The sequence below is a fragment of the Sapajus apella genome, unplaced genomic scaffold, assembly GCF_009761245.1.
Source record: "Sapajus apella isolate SASKATOON/1434 unplaced genomic scaffold, GSC_monkey_1.0 scaffold118, whole genome shotgun sequence".
NCBI lineage: Eukaryota > Metazoa > Chordata > Mammalia > Primates > Cebidae > Sapajus > Sapajus apella.
The window spans coordinates 1,304,950-1,328,889 of NW_022437058.1; the positions used below are offsets into that span (position 1 = coordinate 1,304,950).

The 23,940-nt window shown below is 50.1% G+C and overlaps 1 protein-coding gene across 6 annotated transcripts in view; it reads right to left on the reverse strand.

Annotated features, from left to right (window-relative positions):
* SEMA4D (semaphorin 4D) overlaps positions 1-23,345 on the reverse strand; it is a 127,636-nt gene extending 104,291 nt beyond the window's left edge. For 4 of the 6 annotated variants that reach the window (XM_032260419.1, XM_032260421.1, XM_032260416.1 and 1 more), the window contains exon 1: positions 23,204-23,345. The gene's annotated coding sequence lies outside the window, so the exon portion shown is untranslated. The remainder of the gene's footprint in view (positions 1-23,203) is intronic. The other 2 variants (XM_032260426.1, XM_032260425.1) reach the window with 1 other exon arrangement.
* Between the last annotated feature and the right edge of the window lie 595 nt (positions 23,346-23,940).

The window sequence follows — 23,940 nt, forward strand, 5'->3', positions numbered from 1 at the left end:
GCCGGCTCGGGTGCACGCCGGCTCAGCTGCACACAGGCTGAGGTGCACGCCGGCTCGGGTGCACGCCGGCTCAGCTGCACACAGGCTGAGGTGCACGCCGGCTCGGGTGCACGCCGGCTCAGCTGCACACAGGCTGAGGTGCACGCCGGCTCGGGTGCACGCCGGCTCAGCTGCACACAGGCTGAGGTGCACGCCGGCTCGGGTGCACGCCGGCTCAGCTGCACACAGGCTGAGGTGCACGCCGGCTCGGGTGCGCACCGGCTCAGCTGCACACAGGCTGAGGTGCACGCCGGCTCAGCTGCACACAGGCTGAGGTGCATGCCGGCTCGGGTATACACCAGGTCAGCTGCATTTTGGGAAGCGGTGGTGAGAGCAGTGCTTAAGCCCAGGGGTTTGAGACCAGCCTAGGCAACATAGTGAGACCCCATCTCTATAAAAAAATTTTAAAAGTAGCCAGGAGTGGTCCAGCTACTCGGGACCCAGAGCCTCAGGAGGTGGGAGGGCTGCTTGAGCCCAGGACGTTGAAATTGCAGCCTGGGAAATGCACTCCACCTCAAAAAAAAAAAAAAAAAAAAAAAAAAAAAAAACCGAAAAACAAATAGAAGAAAGAAGAGAAGGCATACAGTCAGAGGGCTCAGAGCCTTCAGGCTGGTCAGTCAGTGACAAGTTTGAGTCCCCTTTCTCAGGTCGTCCCCAGGCATCTCCCAGCAAAGTGGGGTAGAAAGAAGGGGTACCGTGCCCACAGCAGCACTCTGGGTCCCCCGAGGGCTGCCTTCACGGTCTCCATCCCAGCCCAAAGGAGTTCCAGCCACTCTGCAGACACATGGCACCAAGTTCTGAGCTCAAGTCCTCCTGCCTCCCCTTTTGGTAGCCAAGAACCTTCCCTCCAAAGATGCTGAAATGCAAACTGCTGCTTCTAGACACCTGGCACCAAAAAACTCCGAAGATAAACACAGCCTGACTCATTTACCCAGCCCTGTGCATCGCAAGCATTTTAGCCGTAATTAACCTTCATTTAAACCCTGTGTTTGTGGTTGAGTTTAGAAATCACTAGCATTCGAATCCAAATAAGAACATCACAAAGATTACATTGGACAAATAAAATATAAACAGACCCACATGCCTCCATGTTCTTCATTTCTAGCCATGTTCCTTTGTGTACACAGAAGAAAGCAGCAGCTAGGCAGCCGGCATAAACTGCCTTTACATGAGTGTTTCTCTCTCTATGAGCAGAAGCGCTAAAACTCGCCTACAGAACCCAACTTAGCTTCAGAACCGCAGGTGGTTTTTGTTTTCTCAATGTGTACACTTCATTACAGTTTTCAAGCTCATCCTGGACGAGGACAAGAGCTAAGCCATGAAATATTTAGCCACTGTCCCCCAAGCCTCTTGTGCCTGACAGACATGTGTCCCTCAAAGAAGGTGAAAAAACCAGACAGATTATTTGCCACACCATCACGTTCCTATGGAAAGCCTGGGCTGGGGTCAAGACCGAACACTCTGCTCTCAAATCTGTGACTGTCGGCCCCTGCAAAAGGGTTCCCTGCTGCAGAGGCCCCCGGTGTCCCATCCTGAAAAGTCCCAGAAAGCACTTCTGAGAGCAGGAGCTCTGGCTTTAGAACCTGAGGAGGGTACCTGGGGGTACAGGCAGGGTTTCACAGCTGCCCTGGCTGACACCATGTGATCACCAGATCCCTCTTTCTCTCCAGCTCCAGCCCCACCCTGGAGGAGGTTCTCCTGGGGGAAAGGGTGGAGGTGCAGGATGAGAAAAGAACCTGCAGCCAGGGGAGACTGGCCACAACCTGGAGGCCACCCTGCTGCCAGGAAAGACGTGGCTTATGTCACAGGGGCTGGGCAGGAACTCCCAGGGGCCTGAAAGTATGTGGTGCTGAGACCCATTCCCCCACCCACCTGAGAGCCAGAGGGACTTGCTGGGTCCCTAGATCCTGGTGGTGTCACCTCTGAGCCTCAGCCAGCGAGAAGCAGGGAACAGGACACATACCGACCACTAGTCCCAGAAACAAACACCCACTCCTGCCAGCCCAACCAGACTAGGACGGGTCCCAGGGTCACTGCCTTGGCACGGGTTCAGCCCCCAACTCCCACCACACGGCCAGTGACCTGAGTCCTTCCTACCTCTGTGACCAGCTCCACTCTCTCTCATTCACCCATCCATCATTCATTCACTCCAACATTGCATCTGATGGAAAAGGAAGGGAAGAGCCAACTTTACCAGTCCTGGAGCTGGCACCCCTCAGCGTTCCCCTACTGATCCACTGGGCAGCTCCTACCCAGTCCAGACCAAGCCCGCCCTGGACCACCAGGCTGTTTCTCCTGCCTCACCGTGACTGTTTATGGCCGAATTCACAGGATGGCACACAGGTCTGGTAAGAGCACAGCAGGCCAATGTCAGCAGGCTCACAGAGGGCGGGAAACGATGACAAGACCACGGCTTGCACAAATATTTTTTTTCCCAGAAAAAGAAAATATCAGGGAGGCAGAGCTCCAAGGCTTTCTGCTAATAAATGCCTCTAGCATGTCCAAGTGGGCCACATTTTGACAGGAAAATGAAGCAGTTTTTGGAAAAAGGACAACAGGAATCATCTCCAGAGGCACCTAAGATATTACTCATGCTTAAATATGGGGCCAGTGGTGACTGGACGGAAGCAACCATCCTAAGAAGCAGAAGGTCAGCTGAGGTGAGAGTGCAGCTTGCATAAGCCTCAGACCTCACTCCCGGTGCCATTAGAATGTGAGAAGTGCCAACCTTCAGCCATCTTACACTGGCCTGATGACCTCTGAGCAAGGGTGGCAAGCCCTGCCTGCTCTGGGGCAGGCTTCTGGGAGCAGGACAACACCTTCGTACTATACATCTTGAGCAAGCTCACGCATCTTACTTAGGGCCCACACTTGTTTATAAAACACAGCCCACCACAGGGCCCATGCACTGGGGAGCACTGACCAGTGTGATGGCTGATGTCACATGTCCACTTGGCTGGGCCGCAGTACCCAGACATTTGGCCAATCGTTACTCTTGGTACTTCTGTGGAGGTACTACTTTTTAATGAGATCAACATTTAAAAGAGAGACCCTCTGCAGTGAGGGTGGGCCTCATCCAATCCGTTGAAGGCATGAATAGCACAGACCGACCCCCCCCAAGGAGAGAAGCAGGAAGTTCTGCCTCCAGACAGCCTTCCGTCGAGTTGCAACTCTTCTCTGGGTCTCCAGCCTGCTGTATATTTCAGACTTGCATCTCCACAACCACGTAAGCCATTTCCTTGTAATGTGTACACACACACACACACACACACACACACACACACACGGGTTAGTTCCATTTCTCTGCAGAACCCTGACCAACACAATCAATCAGAACATGGCAAAGGTACCATGCCTGGCTCCAGAGATGCCCACAACCCCTACTTCAGAGCAGAGTCTGACTGTGGAAGGCAGCCCCCATGAGCACGTGGCACCAACAAAAATTCACGCCTGTGAAGAATCTGGGCACATACACAGTATCTGGCTGGGATACTGGGCTAACCTGTCCAGGGATAGGAGAGCCAACATATGGGACCCCAGAGAAATACACCACACCACTGTGGCACCATGTCAAATTCTTGCCCGGGCCATTTCACTTTAGATAAGCTGAAGGCACGGAGGAGAGTGGGATTGAGTCTCATCTTTTGACTAAAAATACAACTAAGACTTCCGTAAAATAAGTTCAGTAAGCCTCCTAATAAGAAGACACTCCTAAATCCAAGAAGCTCTCCCAGAATGCAGACCTCCAGCGTGCTGTGCACTGCTATTCTGGAACATACTACAAACCTGCCAATTTCTTTTTCTGGGCTCCATCATTCACAGGGGCCATCACATGTCCTGCTGACTGATGCGCTGATAACAGTAATATTCACCAGGAAAAGCAATCAAGGGTGTGGCAGACTGCAGAGACTTCCATTGAAGGCCCCAGGCGCACACGGCACACATAAGGGTACACAGGGCTTTCCAGCACACTGTAGAACATGCACTTCTATGACACAGTGGTGAGCAAATAAAGCAAGGTACACATGGTATGACCGTGGCTTTGGGGAAACACCCCTCTACGGATGTGTGTGTACCTTTTTTTTTTTAAGATGGATTCTGTCACCAGGCTGGAGTACAGTGCTGCGATCTCTGCTCACTGCAACCTCCGCCTCTTGGATTCAACAGATTCTCCTGCCTCAGCCTCCCGAGTAGCTGGGACTACAGGCTCATGCCACCACGCAGTTAATTTTTTATTTAGTAGAGACGGAGTTTCACCATGTTGGCCAGGATGGTCTCGATCTCTTAACCTCGTGATCTGCCCAGCTCAGCCTCACAAAGTGCTGGGATTACAGGTGTGAGTCACGGTGCCCGGCCTGATGTGTGTGTACTTATGCATTCACGGGTGTGTGTGTATAGGAAAATGGCAGAGAAAAACACTCAGAAAGGCTGGTTGTTAATGGCGTTCACCCAGCACAATGAAAGCTTTCGCTCTTTGCTTTCTGTCTCTGAGAGATAAAAATGGCATTTAAAATAATGGAAAAGTTAGTCAGCACATCTTACTTCCGGTTCTCACTAAATATCCAACAAATATTCTTGTAGAAACACTCCTTAAAAGCAAAGTCCCCACCAACAGAGAGAAAAATTCGCATAAAAAAGATAGAAGGCACCTTTCCTGTTTCCCCTCTGAGTCAACATGAAGCTATTTTACAAAGCAGAGAGTTTCCACTGTACTCTTATTTCTATAGCTTCCCACAAAGGCAAAAAGCAGCCGTGGTTTCCATTTTCCTGCTGATAAAGCCCTGCTGAAATATATCCTGGAGAAGGTGAAAGCCTGCCAGCCCCGTCTCCACCCACCAGGGCCACCAGCCCAGCCACGCAGTATTTCAGTCGCCTTCTTGTGTGCTCTAACAGATTGAAGATGTGATCTTGTTTGCTAAAAGGGTCTTTCCAGATGTAATTAAGAATCATAAGATGAGATCTCGCTGGGTTATCCGGGTGGGCCCTGAATCCAGGGACCAGTGTCCTTATAGATACACTCAGAGGGGAAGACAGAGATGCAGAGGCCATGTGATGTTGGAGCAAAGACTGGAGCGATGTACAAGCAAGGGACACTGGGGAAACACAAGTGGGAAGAGGAGGAAGGAGGCCCCCCTAGAGCCTTGGGGGAACACGGCCCTGCTGACACCTTGATTTTTACTTCCGACCTCCACAACTAGGAGAACAAATTTCTCTTGTTGGAAATCACCCAGTTTGTGGTACTTTTTATGGGCAGCTACAAGAGATTCATCCCTGTGTCCTCTGTGCTCCTATGAAAAAGGATTATGTTTCCTTCAAGGTTCGTTTACAGGGAAAGCAAGACAGCCCACAATATACAGACTGAAAATGTGTGGGATGAGATGAAATGAATCATCTTCACTGTACCCTTTTTTAGGGGTCTTTCCCTTGTTCATACTCCACTGTCCCACCCAAAACCTGAGTCCTAGGCCCCTCATCCCCCACCCCACCGCAGGGCCCTTCCTTCCCTACCTTGGGCAGGCACCATTTTTGTTTCCGTCACTGCTGCTGTGTTGCACGGTACCCTGAACTCAGCAGCCTGCGGCATGTTACTACACTGCAATTCTGTAAGGAGCCTCAGTGGGCCCCGTCCAGGGTCGGCTTATCTCTGCTCCAATGTCCAAGGACACCGAAGCTGACACACCTAACTACCAAGGGCTACAGTCCTTGAAGGCCTGTCCCCTCATATATGAGAGCCCTGAGTGGAAGGGACTGAATACCAAGGCTGCCCACTGAAGCCCCGATGGCAGTCTGTGGAGCTTGGGCTTCCTTACAGCATGGCTGCCAAAGGGCCAATTCCTTGGCATCACAGGGCTCCCAGAGACAGCATCCTGGTGAACAATGAGGAAGCCACACTGGGGGGTCACTCAGCCTCACACCCACCACATTCCACCAATCAAGGCAGTCAGGAGGTAACCCAGATCCACAGCAAGGGGACAGATACGCTGCATCTCAGTGACAGCAACAGTGATATTGCCACCATGTTTTAAAAACAACTACAGCTTTTCTCCCAGCTCAGCCACCAGCTGTTTCCTACTTGCTCTGAGTTCTAACTCAGTGTTTGTGACATCAACACCTCAGGCCTGTCCTCGTTGGACAACTCCACCCTCAAGATCCCCTCAAAGCCCCTGTATCCCCTATCAATACACCCACACATCCTTCTCCTGCTAAAAGTAACATGTCCTGTCCATTCTCCTCCAACCCCCGATGTCTCACCGCCATCCCAGAACCTGGCACACACTAGGCAGGCACTGCACGCTTTCTGAGGGGTGGATGGCAGCAGACTGACTGGCAGACCCTGTGCAGCCAGAGACAGAAACTGCAAACCTGAGAAACACCACATTAGGAATGACAGGGAGGTGCCCACCTGGCCTGGGGGGGCAGGTAGAGGTGGGGCAGGATGCACAGAGGGCACGGCTGGAAAGACCCCCAAGGGCCCAGCAAGGGAGGTGGCACCCAGCAGCAAGCAGCAGGAAGGAGCTGGTTCAGGGACTCCTTCTCAGAGGGGAGGGTTCAGAGTAGGTCTGGGAACAGGGTGCCACGTGCAAGGTCTGAGATGAAATTAAACCACAGATGCCACCACGGAGGCCAGACCTGCCCCAGGAAATGGAGCCATAAGAACCAGAGGGCCCCTGGTTTCCTGAAAGGAGAATAAAAGGTAAAACACAGCCTGTGCTCAAGGACGTTCCAAGTCTCATTCCCAACAGCTCCAAACTAGCAGCTGAGCAGACAGCCCAGACGCCCGTGGTGGATATAAATGTGCCTAAATTGTGGCAGACACACACACCGGAATACGAGGTGGCAAAGCAAGAGGAGAAGGCCCTAGGTGAGCGCAAGCCAAATGTCACAGACGGATGCTGAGTGACACACACGAAGACATGCTACAGAATGCAAGGCACACAGTCAAGCCAGCCAATATTAACCAGTGCTGTGATCAGCCAGGGAGTGGTGAGCAGGGGCCCACGGCCGCTGTGCTCTGCCCCTCTTCCCAGGCATCGCACGGCTGGCTCCATTTGTGAATATTCAAGGGCTGCACACTGAGGCTAGGTGTGCTTCACAGTAAATTCTGCAAATATCTCACTGCAGAAGGAGGAGACGGAAAGATGAAAACAGAGATCAAACCTGGCAAGAGGGCTTCGCCGCTGCTGCTTCCTGCGGATAACCTTCCCTTGACTCCAAGAGAGGAAAGGAAGCAGGGAGAGGGGTCACCGCCCAGACGAGCGAGGGGATCCACTGTAAAGCAGTGGGCCGCGGGGCTGACCTAGCTGCTCCAGGAAGAGGGCAGTGAAGCCAGCTGTGAACCAACCAGCTCACATGGGTCACAGCACTTGCAATGTCCACCATCCGCGGGCTGGCTGTGTCCTGCTGCCCTCCTGGACACGTCCACAGAGAATGTGCACCAGCAAGGCCAGCAAGTGGGCCACACCTGCATCACTCTGATGACCATGTAGGCCACAGACTCAAACCATGGAATCTGCTCTTCATGTCAGCTCTGATCAGACAGGCACTTGGAAGGGTCACAGCGCCAAGAACAGCACGGGCCACACTCATTAGGATTTACACAGGCATCAGCAACAGCTCGGATCCTCAGGGAAGCCTCCCAGCCATTCTCAGCCCCAGACAGCAGAAGGCCCTGCCAAGCTCAGGATAACTGCACCGTAGCAAATGTCTCCTGTGCAGCAGAAGCCATGCTCTGCCTCCTCCAGCAACAAGGAGAGGGCCCCTGGCCCAGCAGTTTGGGGAGGGTGACACCAGGAGGGACAGACTCCTGGCATGACACAGTTCATGAATAAGGCAGGGCTTGGCAAAGTGTTTTTCCATCTTTAGTAACTACAACATAAGCGCTGGAAAAGGCTTCATGGTACTCCTGACACAAGACGTCTCAGTGGAAGTCTCCAGAAGACACCACCATTTATATGGAGAATGGCACTGTGGCCTGAGCATGATCTCCTCACTGAGAAAAGAAAAAGGGGAGAGAGTGTGTCTGCGTTCTCAGGGGTCCTTCATTTCCACCAGGAGACACCTCATCTGTGCTAAGCCATGTATCCCTTCTGCAGTCCTAAATCTGCTAATTTTTTTTTTTTTTTTTTTTTGAGACGGAGTTTTGCTCTTGTCACCCAGGCTGAAGTGCAATGGCGCGATCTCGGCTCACCGCAACCTCCGCCTCCTGGGTTCAGGCAATTCTCCTGCCTCAGCCTCCTGAGTAGCTGGGATTACAGGCACGCGTCACCATGCCCGGCTGAATTTTTGTATTTTTAGTAGAGACGGGGTTTCAGCATGTTGACCGGGATGGTCTCGATCTCTTGACCTCGTGATCCACCCGCCTCGGCCTCCCAAAGTGCTGGGATTACAGGCATGAGCCACCGCGCCCGGCCTAAATCTGCTAATTATTAAATAACACTCTCTTCCAGTTGAAGTAAAACCTGTACCTACTGGCTGGAGTCACAGAATGGTTACTTGTAAACAAATGGAGTCTGCATCTCCCCAAAGCTTGTTTCCAGGTCCTGTAGCAACTGGTGTCTATTTTAAAAAATTGCCTTCTCACCACCTCTCTGATTTTGCCAAGCCGGCAAAAACAAGCCCTGCTCCAACCGTGCTCTTGTGGATGGATTTGGAATATAAGGATGGCAGGTCCCTGCCTCAGCCCCACAAAACATCTAGGAGGCAGCCGCTGCTTACAGGCAAGACCAAGGGAGCTGGGCGGCTTTGCAGGATTCCACATTTGAAACCCAAGCCACTGCCCTCAGCATCCAAAGACGAGCCAGATATCCAATTCCGCCTTCTCAAGAGCTTTGCTTTGACCCAGTTTCCCTGCCCTGTTGTTCTCAGGCTTACGGTCCAACACCAGGCCCTGGGGTAGGCACTGTGCTGAAGGCTCTAAGGCATGCCCAGCCACAGAAATCTCACCGAGAGGAAAATCAAGCGGTAGAGGAGTACACGGTCAATGTCAGCCAATGTGGGAAATAAGATAATAATACACAGTGCACACATATTGACATCATACTAAAATGTTTAATTTCCATGCAGTCACACATAGGGCCAGATGTTACATGGGGGTCAGTATTTCTCAGCCTGGGGGCTGCAAAGAGTTTTTCAACAAATGCTATCGAATAAAAATATCAGAGGGTATCACAGATAGTTAAGGGTAGCTGTTGTGAGCAAAACTTTTAGTGGCATGTATGCATGTGTGTGCAATGTGTGTGTGTGTGTGTGTGCGTGCACACGGGCGCGCGCGTGTCCTGCCTCACAATATAAAATGAATGTGGGTCACTGTCAGTGTCTGAAGGCAGCCAGGCATAAGACATTCACAGCCAGGCTTCCTGATGGTCAGGAAGTTTTTGCATTGTAATAAAAAATGTTTTAGCAATATTGCCCATGCACTGAAATCTCTCTGAGGCTTGCTTGCAAACATCACCCTGAACTCCACATGCATCTCAGTTCAAACATGGGCAAGAAGGGATATTACAGGAGTCATCTCATTTAATAATCCCACAGTCCCCCAGCAACCACTGAGGGCCAGGCGCAGGCCCCACTGAGGCCGAGCACAGTGTGGCAGGCGTGGAAGGAACCAGAGCCCTGAAAAGGGCTCTATAGCCACCCTGCCTTGCAGGCCCACCTGTGGTTGCACAGCATCTGGGAGGGCCAGCTTCACTGCCTGCGTGCCCTTTAGGAGCAGAATAACCTACAAAGCACCCGCCTGCTCTGGCAATGAGGCACACATGGCCAGTCTAGAAGTCTGCAAGGCTCTCAAGACCCCGATGCATGCGGGGTGCGTGTGTGTGCGGTATGCACTGTAACACCTGCAGCATGACTGTGTGGTGTTATGTATGGGGTCTGATGTGTGGTGTGTGTGGTGTGTATGTGTACAGTGCGTGTTGCATGTGTGTGTGTGTGGCATGGTATGTGTATGTACTGCATGGTGGGTGTGTGTAGTGTGTGTGGTATGTGTACTAGGTGTGTGGGGTGGGGAGGTATGTGTATGGTGTGTGTGTACATGGGGGGTATGTGTGTAGTGTTTGGTATGGGGTGTGCATGGTGCGAAGTGTAGTGTATATATGCAGTGTATATGTAGTGTGTGTGGGTGTGATGTGTGTATGTAGTGTGGTGGGTGTGTGTGGACTGTGATGTGGTGTATGGATGTGTTGTGTATTATGTGTGTATGGTGTGCAGGTATGTGTGTAGTGTGTGGTATGGGGGTGTGTGTGCTGTGGTGTGTGGTGTGTGGATGTATTGCGTGGTAGGTATGTGGATATATTGGTGTGTGTGTGTAATGTGTGTATACTGGGCGTGCGGTATGGGGGGCATGCGTGTAGTGTGTGATATGGGGTGTGTGGTGTGACGTGTGTGTTGTTTGACGTGTGTGTACTGGGTGCATGGTGGTGGGGTGTGTGTGTAGTATGTAGTGTGTGTGTGAATGTGTGTGTGTGTGTGTTCTTGAGCTACATGTTTCAACCTTTTCCTTTGTATTTCTCCTTTGTGATTTCTATAACAAGTATTGTTGCAGAAAATCAGAGAAACGGAGACAAGCACCAAGGAGGGAACAGAAGGCACGTCACCAACGAAACATCTGACTCGCATTTTGGACACAGTCTAGTGCTTTCTAGGCAATTATAAGTCCTGGCTGTGCATGTTGGTTCACGAACTGTTCTTAGCACATGTTGTATTATGCTGACTTCTCATCTCATTAGGCATATTTTACACTAGATTTTTAAAGAGTGGCCAGTGTTACTATGGCACCTCCTGCCTAACCATTTCACTGTCGGTAGCTGCCCAGGTTATATCTGGATTTTCTCTCTCTCTCTATTAATAAACACTGAGAAATTAATTAATAAACACTGAGAAACACCCTTTTCAATAAATCCTTCTTAACATTCATGATTCTTCAAATAAACTAAATTTCTAGCACATTCAGACTCCAACGGTCAAAGGGTACATGAGCCTTTAAAATCTTTAAAACACTAACCAACTGCCACCTCTTGGTGCGTGCATTAGATGCCGCACCTCAGTGAGGAGCGTCAAATCACAACTCCTGGCTTTACCACGTCTTGGCCGAGCCGTTTCGAGAATAACATTCTTATTCTCCCTGTTCTCACCTGTGAACGAGAGGGAAGAACTGACCCAGTCTTACAGGACTGTGGTGCAAATTCCATGAGACGTATAGAAAGCATTCAGCATATCATTTATAACAAGGCCACCATGAACATCATCTAGCATTCTCGTCCCATAACTTCTTCCCGTTGTCTCCAATCCTCGTCTTTCCAAGTCATCACTGTGAAATGCCAGAGTTACTCCTGAGACATAGATCTGATCGCTTTATTTACTGCTCAAATACCTGCACAATTATGCTGAGTGAAAGCCAGACTCGAAGCCTACAAACTGTATAACTTCTATATGAAATGCTGGAAAAGTCTAGAGGGGTGGAAAACAGGTCAGTGGTTGCCAGGTCTGGGGTAAGGAAGCTGACTACAAAGGGGCACACAAGAGAATTTTTAGAATTGTGAAAATTTTTCAAACCTTGACTTGATGATGGTTATATTTACCGAAACCACATGCATTAACCAAAACTCACAGAATGGTTCATTTAATAGGATAGATTTCACTCCATATAAAATTATAGCTCAATAAATCACACAAATGACCACAACTGACTCAAACAGAAATAGAAAATCTTAATAGTCCTATGTTAAGGAATTGAATTCATAATTAAAAGCCTCTCCATAAAGAAAACCCCAGAAAGGCTGGGTACAGTGGCTCACACCTGCAATCTCAGCGCTTTGGAAGGCCAAGGAGGGAAGATGGCTTGAGCTCAGGAATTCAAGGGCAGCCTGGGAATCACAGTGAGACCCTGTCTCTACTAAAATTCAAAAAAATTAGCCAGGCATGGAGGTACATGCTTGTAATGCCAGCTACTCAGGAGGCTGAGGCAGCAGGATCACTTGAGCCCAGGAAGTTGAGGCTGCAGTGAGCTATGATCATAGCTCTGCACTCCAGCCTGGACGACACAGTGAGACCTTGTGGAAGGGAGGAAGGGAGGAAGGGAGAGGAGGGGAGGAGAGGGGAGGGGAGAGGAGGGGAGGAGAGGGGAGGAGAGGAGGGAGAGGAGAGGGGAGGGAAGGAGAGGAGAGGAGAGGGGAGGGAAGGAGAGGAGAGGAGAGGGGAGGGGAGGGGAGGGGAGGGGGGAGAGAGACAGAAAATCCCAACCCTACACAGACTATTCAAAAATAATAAGAGGAACTATTTCCCAAATCATTGTGTGGGGCAAAGTTTACTTTTTCTCTATTAAGTCTTTTTTTTTTTTTTGATACCAAAACCAAAGACAGTACCAGAAAAGAAAACAACATTCCTCATGATATAGCTACAAATATCCTTAATGAAATTGTAGCAAATCAAATTCAGCAATATATAAAAAGATGATACATCATGACCAAGTGGGATCTCTGCCAGGAATGCAAGGATGATTTAACATTCAAAAGTGAACCAGTGTAATTCGCCATATTTACAAACAAAAAATGGAAAACCATATGATCATCTCAACAGATACAGAGAAAGTACATGAGGAAATTCAACACCTACTTATGACGAAAGCTCTCAGAAAATCAGAAAACTACCACCGCCTTGTAAAATGCACTTCATATCTTTATCTAACATCAACAACAACAGAAAACTTGAAATTCTTCCTTCCTAAGACTGGGAACAGGCAAGAATGCCTACTTTTACCACTTCTAGTAACCCTTGTACTGAGGGTCCCAGAAGTGAAAAAAAGAAGAAAAAGAAGTAAAAAGGATTCTAACTGGAAAGAAAAACACCGGTCTTTATTCATAACCATCAGAATTATCTACATGGAAGATCTTAAGAGACTACAAAAAAAGCTACTTAAACAGCGACCTGGCAAAGTTCACAGGATCAACAAAAAAATATTAAAAAAATCAATTATATTTCTATAATAGTGACAAAAATAGAGACTTAGCAAAGTTCACAGGATAAACAAAAATATTAAAAAATCAATCGTATTTCTATACGTCGCAAGTAACAACTGGAAAATAAAATTTTTTAAATCCATGAATAATAATATGAACTACTTATGAGTAAATCTGATAAAACATGTGCAAGACCTGTACACTCACAACTACAAAACACTGCTAAAAGAAATTAAGGAAGATGAAAATAGATAGAGGGAGATTCCATGCTCACTGGTCAAGGGACCGAATATTATTACAATGGTTTCTTTTCCGAAATTGACCTAAGGAGTATACAATTCCAGTCAAAATCCAGGCAGGCTTTCTACAGAAACTGACAAACTGATCTTAAGTATATGTGAAAATGCAAAGGATCTGGAACTGACACTACAATTTTGAAAATGAAGCAAAATTGTCATGCCACCTGACTTCAGGATTTACTACAGAGACAGGTGGCACTGGGACCTATGGGGAATAAGCCATAATGGAACAGAACAGAATCCAGAAACAAAGGCACACAGATATGGCCAATTACTTTACAAACGGTACCAACATAATTCACTGCAGAAAGAATAGGCTTCTTCTTGTTGTTTTTAAAACAAATGGTGTTGGAACAACTGGATGTCCACATGCAAAACAATGAATCTTTCATCCTCTCCATTAAAAATTAACTCGAAAATCGCAGATTTTTTTTTTGAGTCTCGCTCTGTTGCCCAGGCTGGAGTGCAGTGGCGCAATCTTGACTCATTGCAACCTCCATCTACCATGTTCAAGTGATTCTCCTGCTGCAGGCTCCCAAGTAGCTGGGTCTACAGAATTGCAAGAATGATTTAACATTCGGTATCTGGGAGTAAAGACGTGCACCACCACACCCGGGTAATTTTTGTATTTTTAGTAAAGGCAGGGTTTCACCATGTTGGCCAGGCCGGTCTCAAACTCCTGACCTCAGATGATCCACTTGCCTTGGCCTCCCAAAGCGTTGGGATTACAGGTATGAGCCACAGCGTCCAGTCGAAATGGATTGCAGACCTAAACACAAAAGCTACAATTACCACATTTTCAGAAGAGAACACAGAAAGTCTTTATCACTATGGGTCAGACAAAGATTTCTTAAATAGGGCACAAAAAGCACAAACCATTAAAACAACTTAAAACCAGAAAGTCTGCCCATTGAAAGATATAACTAATAAAATACAAGGGCATGCCATAGGCTGAGAGAAAATATTTGCAATACAAATATTTGAATCAAGAATATGTAAAGAACACTTATAACTCATATATAAGAAGACATAACACAATTAAAAAGTAATCAAAGGATCTAAACAGACACTTCACAAAAGAATATACACAAATAGCTAATAAGCACATGAAAAGATGCTCAACCAAAACTGCACGGATACAGCACTACCACATTTCCACTAGAATAGCTAAAATTAAAAAGACTGACAACGGCAAGTGTTGGCACGGATGTGAACCAACTGCAACTCTCATACGTTAGCAGTGGGAACGTAAAATGATACAACTGCTTTGGAAAGCAGTTTGCCAGTTTTTAAATCAAGTTAAACATCTACTTACCACGAAACCCTGTAATTCCACTTGTAGGTAGTTACGCAGGACAAATAAAAACATATGTCCACGCTAAGGTTTGCCTATGAATGCTCACAGCATTTCTTGTATCATCTTTTATTGTGGTAAAATAGTCATGAGATAAAATTTACCATTTTAAAGAGTATAATCCAGTAGCATTTAGTACATTCAAAATGTTATGTAACCATTACCACTATATCTAGTTCCAGGACCTCAAAAGGAACCCCCATGCATATTAAGTCTTCATTTCCATCCCCCACATCCCCAGCCCCTGAAATGTGCTTTCTGTCTAGAAAGATTTGCCTATTCTGAACATTTCATATAATGGAATAATATAATACATTACATGAACCACTAATGTGTTTTCTGTCTGGAAAGATTTGCCTATCCTCAACATTTCATATAAATGGAATAACACAACACGCAACTATTAATCTGTGCCTGGCTACCTTCCCTTAGAACAATGTTTTTGAGTTTAATCCACATTGTAATATGTATCAGTGCTTCATCCCTTTTTATAGCTGAATCATAGGCCATGGATGAACATGCCACATTTAGCTTACCCATTCAACCACTGCTGGACGTCTGGGTTGCTTGTCTTTCGGCTAGTGGAATGGTGCCACTATGAACAGCCACGTTCAAGTTTCTATGAGTCCCTGCTTTTAATTCCTTTCAGTATACACCTAGGAGTGGGGCTGCTAGGTCATATGGTAATTTTGTAACTTTTTGAGGAATCTCCAAAGTTTTTCCAAAACAGCTACACCATTTTACATTTCTATCTGGAATCTTTGAGGGTTCTAATTTCTCCATCACCTCACCTACACTTGTTACCCGCCCCCTTTTTTTTAATTAAAGCCATTCTAGTAGGGTTCGAGGTGGTACCTCACTGTGGCTTTGATTCACATTTCCCTAACAGCTAATGATGTTAAGCACCTTCTCCCAGGTTTATTTTCCATTTGTCTATCACTGTTGCTGACACAGTTACCCATGTTTTAACCAGCTGTCTTTGTTGTTGAGTTGTAGGTCATAGCACTTTTATTCACAATAACCCAGAAGAGGAAACAATCCAAACGTCCACCAACTATTCAGCAATAAAAAGACATGAAGTGCTGGCATGCACAGCAACATGTAAGAACCTCAAAAACATTGTGCGGAGTGAAAGGGGCTGGACACAAAGATTATGCAGATGGTCCCCCATGCACAATGGTCTCATTTATGATTTTTCGACTTTACAATGGTGTGAGAGCCATTCGAATCCAGTAGAAACGGTACCGCTAGTATCCACACAACCATTCTGTTTTTCACTGTCAGTGCAGCATTCAATAAATTATATAAGATATTCAACACTTTATTATAAAAAGGGCTTTGTGTTAAATGACCCAGCCCAACTGTAGGCTAATGTAAGTGTTCAGTGCACGTTGAAGGCGGGCTAGCCTAAGCTATGCTGTTGGACAGGTCAGGTGTATCAAACACATTTTGACTTAGGAAGATATCTTCAACTTAATGATGGGTTTATTATTAGGATGTAATCCCATCACAAGTCTAGGAGCAACTGTCAAACATATCCTCCTACTTTGAAAGTATTGGAGAAATAAATCCAAGCTGTAATAATCTAATCTATGCAGGTCAGGGACTGCCAGGAAGAGGGGGCTGAAAAGGGGCAACAGGGAAATGTGGGGGGGTTCTCAGGGCCTTTTGGTCTCTGTGGCAACTGCTCACCTCTGCTGTAATAGCTTAAAGGCAGCCACAGATGATTCCAAAATAAATGGGCCCAGAGCACTTGACCTGCACGGCCAAAGCTTACCAAATCCTGGTCTATATCCTGATTACGGTGTCCGTTGTATGCTATACACGTTTCAAAACTCAGTTAACTGTGCACTTCAAGTGAATATACTTTGTCATAATTCATGCCAATAAAACTGAGTAAGACAATATCGCTTCTAGTGGGACTCCGTGTGGAAAGCACCCCGAGCCTAAGGTGCATCCAACCTGGGGACCACCACTGTCTCCCCATGGGCCAGTCCCACCCACTCCCAAGTGCAGGCCTTCGTCTTAGAGCAGCAATTCAGAAGGCTCTGGGAAGCCTGTTAAAACAAGATGGTGGGTCCCACCCCACAGTTCCGGATGCTAAGGAGACTCTGCATTTCCCAGGGGTGCAATGCCAGTGGTGCAGGGACCAGTCTCAGAGATGCACTCTCCCATTCCTCCAGTGTTCAATCTGTGTGGAAGTGAGAGTCAGTGCTGCGGGCAAAATGCAGGCCATCCCTGCCTGGAGATGATGCCACCGCTCATGAAGGTCATGAGGAAAATGCTCACAGTCCACCAGCGAAGGGACAGCCTCATGCTTCTGTGCACCCTGGGCCAAGAGGAGGCACCGCACACATCGAGAGTCAACAGCAGCTCGTGGGGACCCTTCACCGACGGGGTGGCCCCAGCCAGCCTCTGCCCCTCCCGCCCACCTCAGGGCTTCCTCCAGCTCTGTTCCACCCTTCCTTTCAGGATGCAAACCTTCCAAGCAGGCCTCCCTCAGCCCCATTTGCCCATGACCCCCTCCACTTCCCCACTCCCCTTCACAGCAGCAAAATTCTCAAAAAAGCTATAGGCTCCTGCTGTCTCAAACTCCCCTCCTTCCTTCTCTCAGAAACTCACCCTACACTTCAGCCCGCCACCCTGGACCACATGGATAAACCCCAAGTTGTCCTCGGTCCTCATCTTTGTGACCTCCACTGTCACCCTCCCTCTCACACAAGCTGCATGTGGCCTCCAGGACACCCCCAGGCCCCTCTGGCTCTTCCCCTACCTGGCTGGCTGCACCTTCTTGGTTTCTTGTCCCAGGCTCAGTCCTCGGACTTCTCTTCTCCATCTGCCCCGACTCCCTAGTGGTCTCATCCAAACTCCCAGCTTTCATAATGTCACCTCTACAGCTACAATATATTGCCAAGATTAGGGTCCCAGCCCAGAGCACTCCCCCAAACTCTAGACCCCTTTCTCCAGCTTCCTCCTCCTCACCTGCACTGGGACACTTCAGTAGGATTCTCACCTGGACTATCTTGAGAGCCGCACCATCCCTCTGAATCCTCACAACTGCTCCCCTGAAGACCTCGGTCTCAGGGTGATGGCAACTTCACCCTTCCAATGCCCAATCCAAGACCCTTGGGTCATCCTGGACCCCTCTCTTGCTGCAACAGCCCTCATGGGACCCATCACAGTCCTGTTGGCAGAAAGCCTGGAATCGGCCTGCCTCCCACCTTGAGCAGGCTGCCAAGCTCCTGCAAGGCCCACCCGCACCGCCCTCCTGCCATTGCTCATGTGTGCCTAAGTGTCCCCTTACCATTCCTCATCTCCCCCACATCTAGGGCTCATCAGGGCACGGGGGCCATCTGATTTTAAATAACAACCACCCCTCAACAAACCGCTGGCCCCTTGAGCACCTAGACCTGGAACTATCTATCTCCCCTCTCATTAGCTCCCATCTCCCTCCACTTGACCATATCCCCAGCAGCCCCCAGCCATCACTAGCATTCAATACATGTTTTCTGGGGAAGCAGTGAAACTTCCTGAAGCGAACAGGTTCAAGAGGTGGGAGGGCCCTGAAAGGTAAGCAGTTCCTTCACATCTGGAACCTAAGACACAGTAGCATCACCTGCCAGGGCCCAGAGGTGCCGGCACTGTGACTCCCCCAGATGCCTCAGCTCTTTGTGGGCCCTCAGAAGGAGGGGACTGTACAGGACAAGTGTGATCCAGATGGGGGGAGAGAATGTGCATCCGCCCACGGGGTAGTTCTGCGCAGGCGAGAAGGCAGGCGGCTCCCAGGATGAACATGTGCCAGGACCCTCAGCCCCTGAGGATGGGCCAGGGCTCACAGCCCCGCCACAGCCCAGCTGCAGCACCCAGCTGTGCCCTCACAGCACATGGGACATGCCGGTCAGAAACAACAGCAAACTAATGCTCGCTTCCCAGTGAGAACCAAGTGGAGCAACTGCAGGCCTAACGAGAAACGTTCTATCCTTCCAAACAAAATCAAAACACACATACAAATCAGAGAGCCCAACAAGCACCCGAACTCTACATCAAGGCAGATCACATGCTGGCTGCCCAAGCAACTCTAGTTTCTTGCAACAGACCTGGAAAATACAAAAACTATCAGAATTCTAAGCAACTTGTACTTTTCACTTTGTAGACTTCTCTGCATCACGCACTACTTTTACGTTTTTGCTATAGCTTTAGGTTACTTAACATATCCTCCACTAAATGTAAAGAGAAAACAAAGGCACCGCAGAAAATGCCTGAACAAGCCCCAGGTCCAGGTTAGCCAACTGGCAACGGGGACTCACCCGGCGCAGGCTCCCGACTAGACTCAGCCTTCGTTTCGGTACTGAGGGTAAGGCTGGCCCTTCTGTCGCTGGACTGTACTATTGTTTAATTGTCAGGGTCTTCGTCTTGTCCCCCCTAATGCTGAAAGTAGTGCATTGATTTCTATCCTTCATAGCCCACAAAGCACATACTCAGAGGGTCAATAACTACTGATTCACTGACTGCCTCATGGAAGCCAATCTATCTGTTATTAAGATGTGTACAAACATCAGTTTCCACAAATCAAATTCTATTTAAAATGCCAGAGGAAAGTATATGACCTAATGGAGGCCACTTTTTAAAAATTCATTTTGTAATTACAAAAATAATTCTTTTGTAACAGAAACAAATCATACGTAAGTACAATGAGAGGAAAGTTTAGGTTCCCTCTTCCTCTTCCCTCTCCTCCCCCAACACACACTCCCACTGCACACTTACACACACACTCACGTGTACACAAGCCCCACCCTTTGCTAACTATGGAGTGCTGCTTTCAGTTGGGGCTATGTCCCTAGAGCCTGGGGCAGCATCTGGCACCCAGGTCCACACAGGCGGCTCCATGATGATCTGCTGAATACCAGGTTTGTGTCCTTCCAGACGGGCTTCCGTGCTAAGCGTCCGCATTGCTGCATGGAAAGTGCACATTCTCTATAGTCTACACTAAGGAACAATGTTTCTACCTAATGCATTGGCACATTTTTTAAAGTAAACCTTTCAATGGTGTCATCATGAAGTAAAAGATCCAATGGCATGTTTTAAGAGGGGAATTGGAGATCTCTGATCATTATTAACTTTTTATGATGAAGAATTTTGAAAGTGCATGGAAGTAACCAGAACAGAACAAAGAATCTAGGTACTCTCATCCAGACCCCCAACTGTCCACTCAGACAATCCCATCCCTCCTCATCCCCTCTGCTTCCCCACCCCACACTAATCTGAGGCAGATCCCAAACATCATTTCATCTACCAACACTCAGTATCTATGGCTAAAGGGTAACGATTATTCTAACATAACCACAACGCTGTAATTAAGGAATTTCTTAAAATTGTCTTTCACTCCACAAAAGTCCATGAGACACATCAATAGCCTCATTTTCAAAGGAGTGATTCTTGGATCAAGTGCTGAGCCAAGTGAGAGCTCTGGGTCAGGCTTTGATCAAAGCCAGAAATCTCGGGGTGCCACTTAGATGCAGTCCAGGATACGGATGCAGTCATTGCTTTCATGGGCAGCAGCTGAAACTTCTGGACCAAATAACAAGACACTGCCTGCACCCCCCCCTCCCCCCCCCCCCCCCGCTGAGGCTTGCACAGGTGTTGTGGGAAGGTGGTTTTGGGGTTCTGCACCCTCGGACTGTTGTTCATTCCCCAGGGATAACCACAGCAAGGCAGTAGAAAGCTGGGGCCCCTGCCGTGACACCCCCAGGCAAATGCAAATTCACTCAGGGAGAGTCACAAAAGCTGGAAAGTGAGCCACAAGCAGCAAAGCAATTTGCTTATCCCAAGGATCACCTTAATTAGTGTGCCAAAAACACCACCCAGCTTTCAGGGAAGGCCCTGGCGCACCTTCTCCACCTGACTGAATCAGCAGATAGCTCCTCCTAATAAATCTCTGCTTTCCCTTGTCATCTCTCGACAGCAAAGTCCCCAGTAAACCTCTCCCTGTTGTGTGCAGGGGAGCCTGCTCTACAAGCGCAGCTCTTGGGTGATACCCTTAGACATCCAGGACAGCCCTAGACCTTGGATGGCAATGGTCATGGTGATGGGGATGCCATAGGCAGGGCTGTGGATGCTGCATCTGCCAAGCCCAGGGCGGACCATGGCCCAGGGAAGAGAGGACCCACCCCAGGTGCCTCTGTCTCTTCCCTTCTCACCTGTGAGTCTTCTTCCTGGAATTGTCCAAGTTCAGGGAAGAAATCATTGCCTTGGTTGGGAACAACAGACAGCAGCCTTTCTCTCAGCAACTAAGCTCGATGGTCGGCCAATGGCATGTTTATTTCTATATTTTCACACAGCAAGTTTTACCTCCATGGGTCCTCCCCTGAGCTCTGGCTCTAAGGGGTCAAGAGGAGAATCTGCAACCACTCTCCTAGACCCACCCACTGCTCCCTCCCCACCAGAAATGGAACCAAGAGAGGCAGACGCTTGCACAGGCTCAATCCAGAAGCACAGAAGATACAGAAAACCATTGATCTTTGCAATGCATTATTGATTTTGCTGCTGTGCTGGCAGCATCGCCCGGTCCCTCCCCGCTCAAAGCCAGCTATTAGCATGCGCTCCCAAGCTTTGGCCTAGACACACTGCTTGGTGTGGGGAAGGCAGCTCTAGAGAGCAACTGCCTCCAGCGGTCCACACGGGGAGGACTGTCCACAAGTGGATGATGTCACCAAGGACACCTCCCTGGCCCCAGATCCACTGGACAGCAAGTGCAACATGGTCACTGGTCTTGCATTCCACACTTCAGCCCAGAACAGGCCATTGCCCAGGACCCCGGGTGCTCAGGGAAGGGTCTGTGCAAGGCTGCATTTTCAGCAGACTCTGGGTGTGCCTGTCAGGAGGTGGATCCCCTGCCTTTCACTGTGCTGCAAGAGCTTGGGCCGGCATGGCAGCTGGGGTTCTGCCTCCGCATGATGGCCTTTGCCTATTTGCACTCTGAAATACAGCCACTGAGTTCCTCTGTCTACCAACTCCTAAGAGCCCACCCTCCTGGGACCGCAGGGCTGCTCCTGGCACTGGTGATGTGTTTTCACTGCTTTGTTTGACTTACTGAGTGTACCAGGTACAATTTTCTCAGTCTGAAGGTCTGGCCTTCTGGGAGGGCAGTCTTTGCTCACAGAAACAGGCCAGTGCGTCCCTCACCCTCCCACCCCAGCTTTCCTAGTGGGTATGCAGAGCCTGCATGCTTTCTTCTTCCGGCTGACGACTACCAAGACATGATATATACAGACACCAACTGCCAAAACGACAATCAGGGCATTATCATCACTACCAGAATCCTGCCCCTGCACTGGCCAGAGCTGCCTGTTTCTGGGACACAGTAAACATTCCCAAATAACCTCTCCTGGGCAGCCAGCAGGCAGGCCCCAGGCCTAGGACACATATGAGGTGACAGGCCGCCGGTGTCACTTCACCCCCAGGAAAGAAAACTTCCGTTCAGTGGCGCCTGGCGAATTTGTAAAGGCTCAGAACAGCAGGGTGAGATGCTTGGCCCCAGGCCCCACGTCCAGCTTGGCCTCTGAGGACCTGGCCACCCACGAGCCTGGGATGTGCTCAACACAGAGTGAGGTTTTCAAAACAAAAGCAAAGCAACTTCACATGGCAAACGTTCCAGAAAGCAGGACCCAGCCCTCAACACCAGGCCTCATTTGAGGCAAACTGCCCACATACAGAGTCCCATTCACCCACCCACCCCCACCTGCCCCCCAAAATACTAAGCCAGATAAATAAAGAGGACAACCACGAGCTCAACCCTCCTTTACATGTTTTTACTGGCATAACCCCAGTGGAGCCAGCCCCTTGCAGCTCACCAGGCGGCTGCAACAGGTGCAGCCCAGGCTAAGGCTTGTGGTTCTCCTGGGCTGTTCTAGAATAATGCAGCCAAAACCCTAAAGGAAACCGAGGCCTGCAGAGCACTCCTTCCCAGGCGGCGACCAGACCGCAGCGGCCCGACCTGCCCCACCTGTCTGAGTGCGCGGCGCCGAGTCCGGTACACCGAGGCCGCTGCCTCCGCGACCAAAATAGAAGCCCGCGGGGGCCCGGCCGGAGTCCGGGCTGGCCAGAGCGGGGCCTGACCTGGCGGGGCCGGACTGGGCACGCCGGGCACGGCGGGCCCTGGCCGAGCGCGCCGCCCCCTCCCTGGCCAGGGTCTGCAGCGCGCCCCCGCTCCCCCTCGCCCAGAGGAGCCACCTGCGCGCAGTAAACTGGGGAGGCGCCCAGGAACGGGAGAAGGCCGGGGAGGGATCGCAGAGGGGTCCAGGGGATTGAAGGGGTCCAGGGAGGGCTCCGGGTAGGTGTCTCCGGGAGACGACACGGGAGGGTTCCGGGGGGATCCAGGAAGGAGTCCAAGGATCCGGGGAGTCCCGGAAAGGGGCTCCTGCAGGGGTTCAGGGGGGGCTCCGAGGGTCCGGGGAGGAGGCTAGGGGCGTTGAGTGGGGGCTCCCCGGAGTGTCCAGGCCGTCCCCAGCGCACCTGCCGGGCCCCGCGCGCCCTCCCTCCAGCACAGCCCGGCCGCTTACCTGGAGCGCGCGTCCTGACCGCGGCTGCTCCCGGCCGGGCGAGCTAGGGCGCCAGGAATGGCGGCGGCGGAGGCGGCGGCGGGAGGCGGCCAGGCCGGGGAAGGGGCGGCGAGGAGGCCCGGCGGCAGCGTTGGTGGCGGAGATGCTGCGGCGCGCGAGGGCGCGGAGGCCGGCGCGGGAACCGAGGGCGCGCAGGCCCCTCCTCCGCTCCCCTCCCTTCCCCCCTCCTCCCTTTTCTCTTCCCTTCCCCTCCCCCTTCCCTTCCCTCCCCTGGCCCCGCCCCTTTCTTCCTCCTCCCTCCTCCTCCTCCGCGCCCCTGCTCACCTCCCTCCTTCCCCTCCCCCAACCTCTTTTTCCTTCCTTCTCTTTTTCCTCCTCTTTCTTCACCTTGGCTACACTCTTCCACGTCCCTCCCCCTCTCCCCACTTTCCTTCCCCACTCCTTCTTCCTCAGCTCCCATCTCTCTTGCCTCCCCCCAGGCCCAGAGGGATGTCCCTCAGCCCTGCCTTGGTCTCTGCTGAGTCAAGCACCCGTTCCCAGGACCAGGAGGTACCCTCTCACCCTTTTCCCCACCGGCTCTTAATAGACAAGCTTGCCCCTTCTGGGGTCCTGGATGAACCCCACCCTTTCCAGGTCTCCCGCAAATACCCAAGGTTTTCTTCACTCCCAGACCCTGGGCCAGCTCTGCTGAGAATCTGACCTGTAGAGGCACGTGGCACCCAGAACACTGGGCTGCT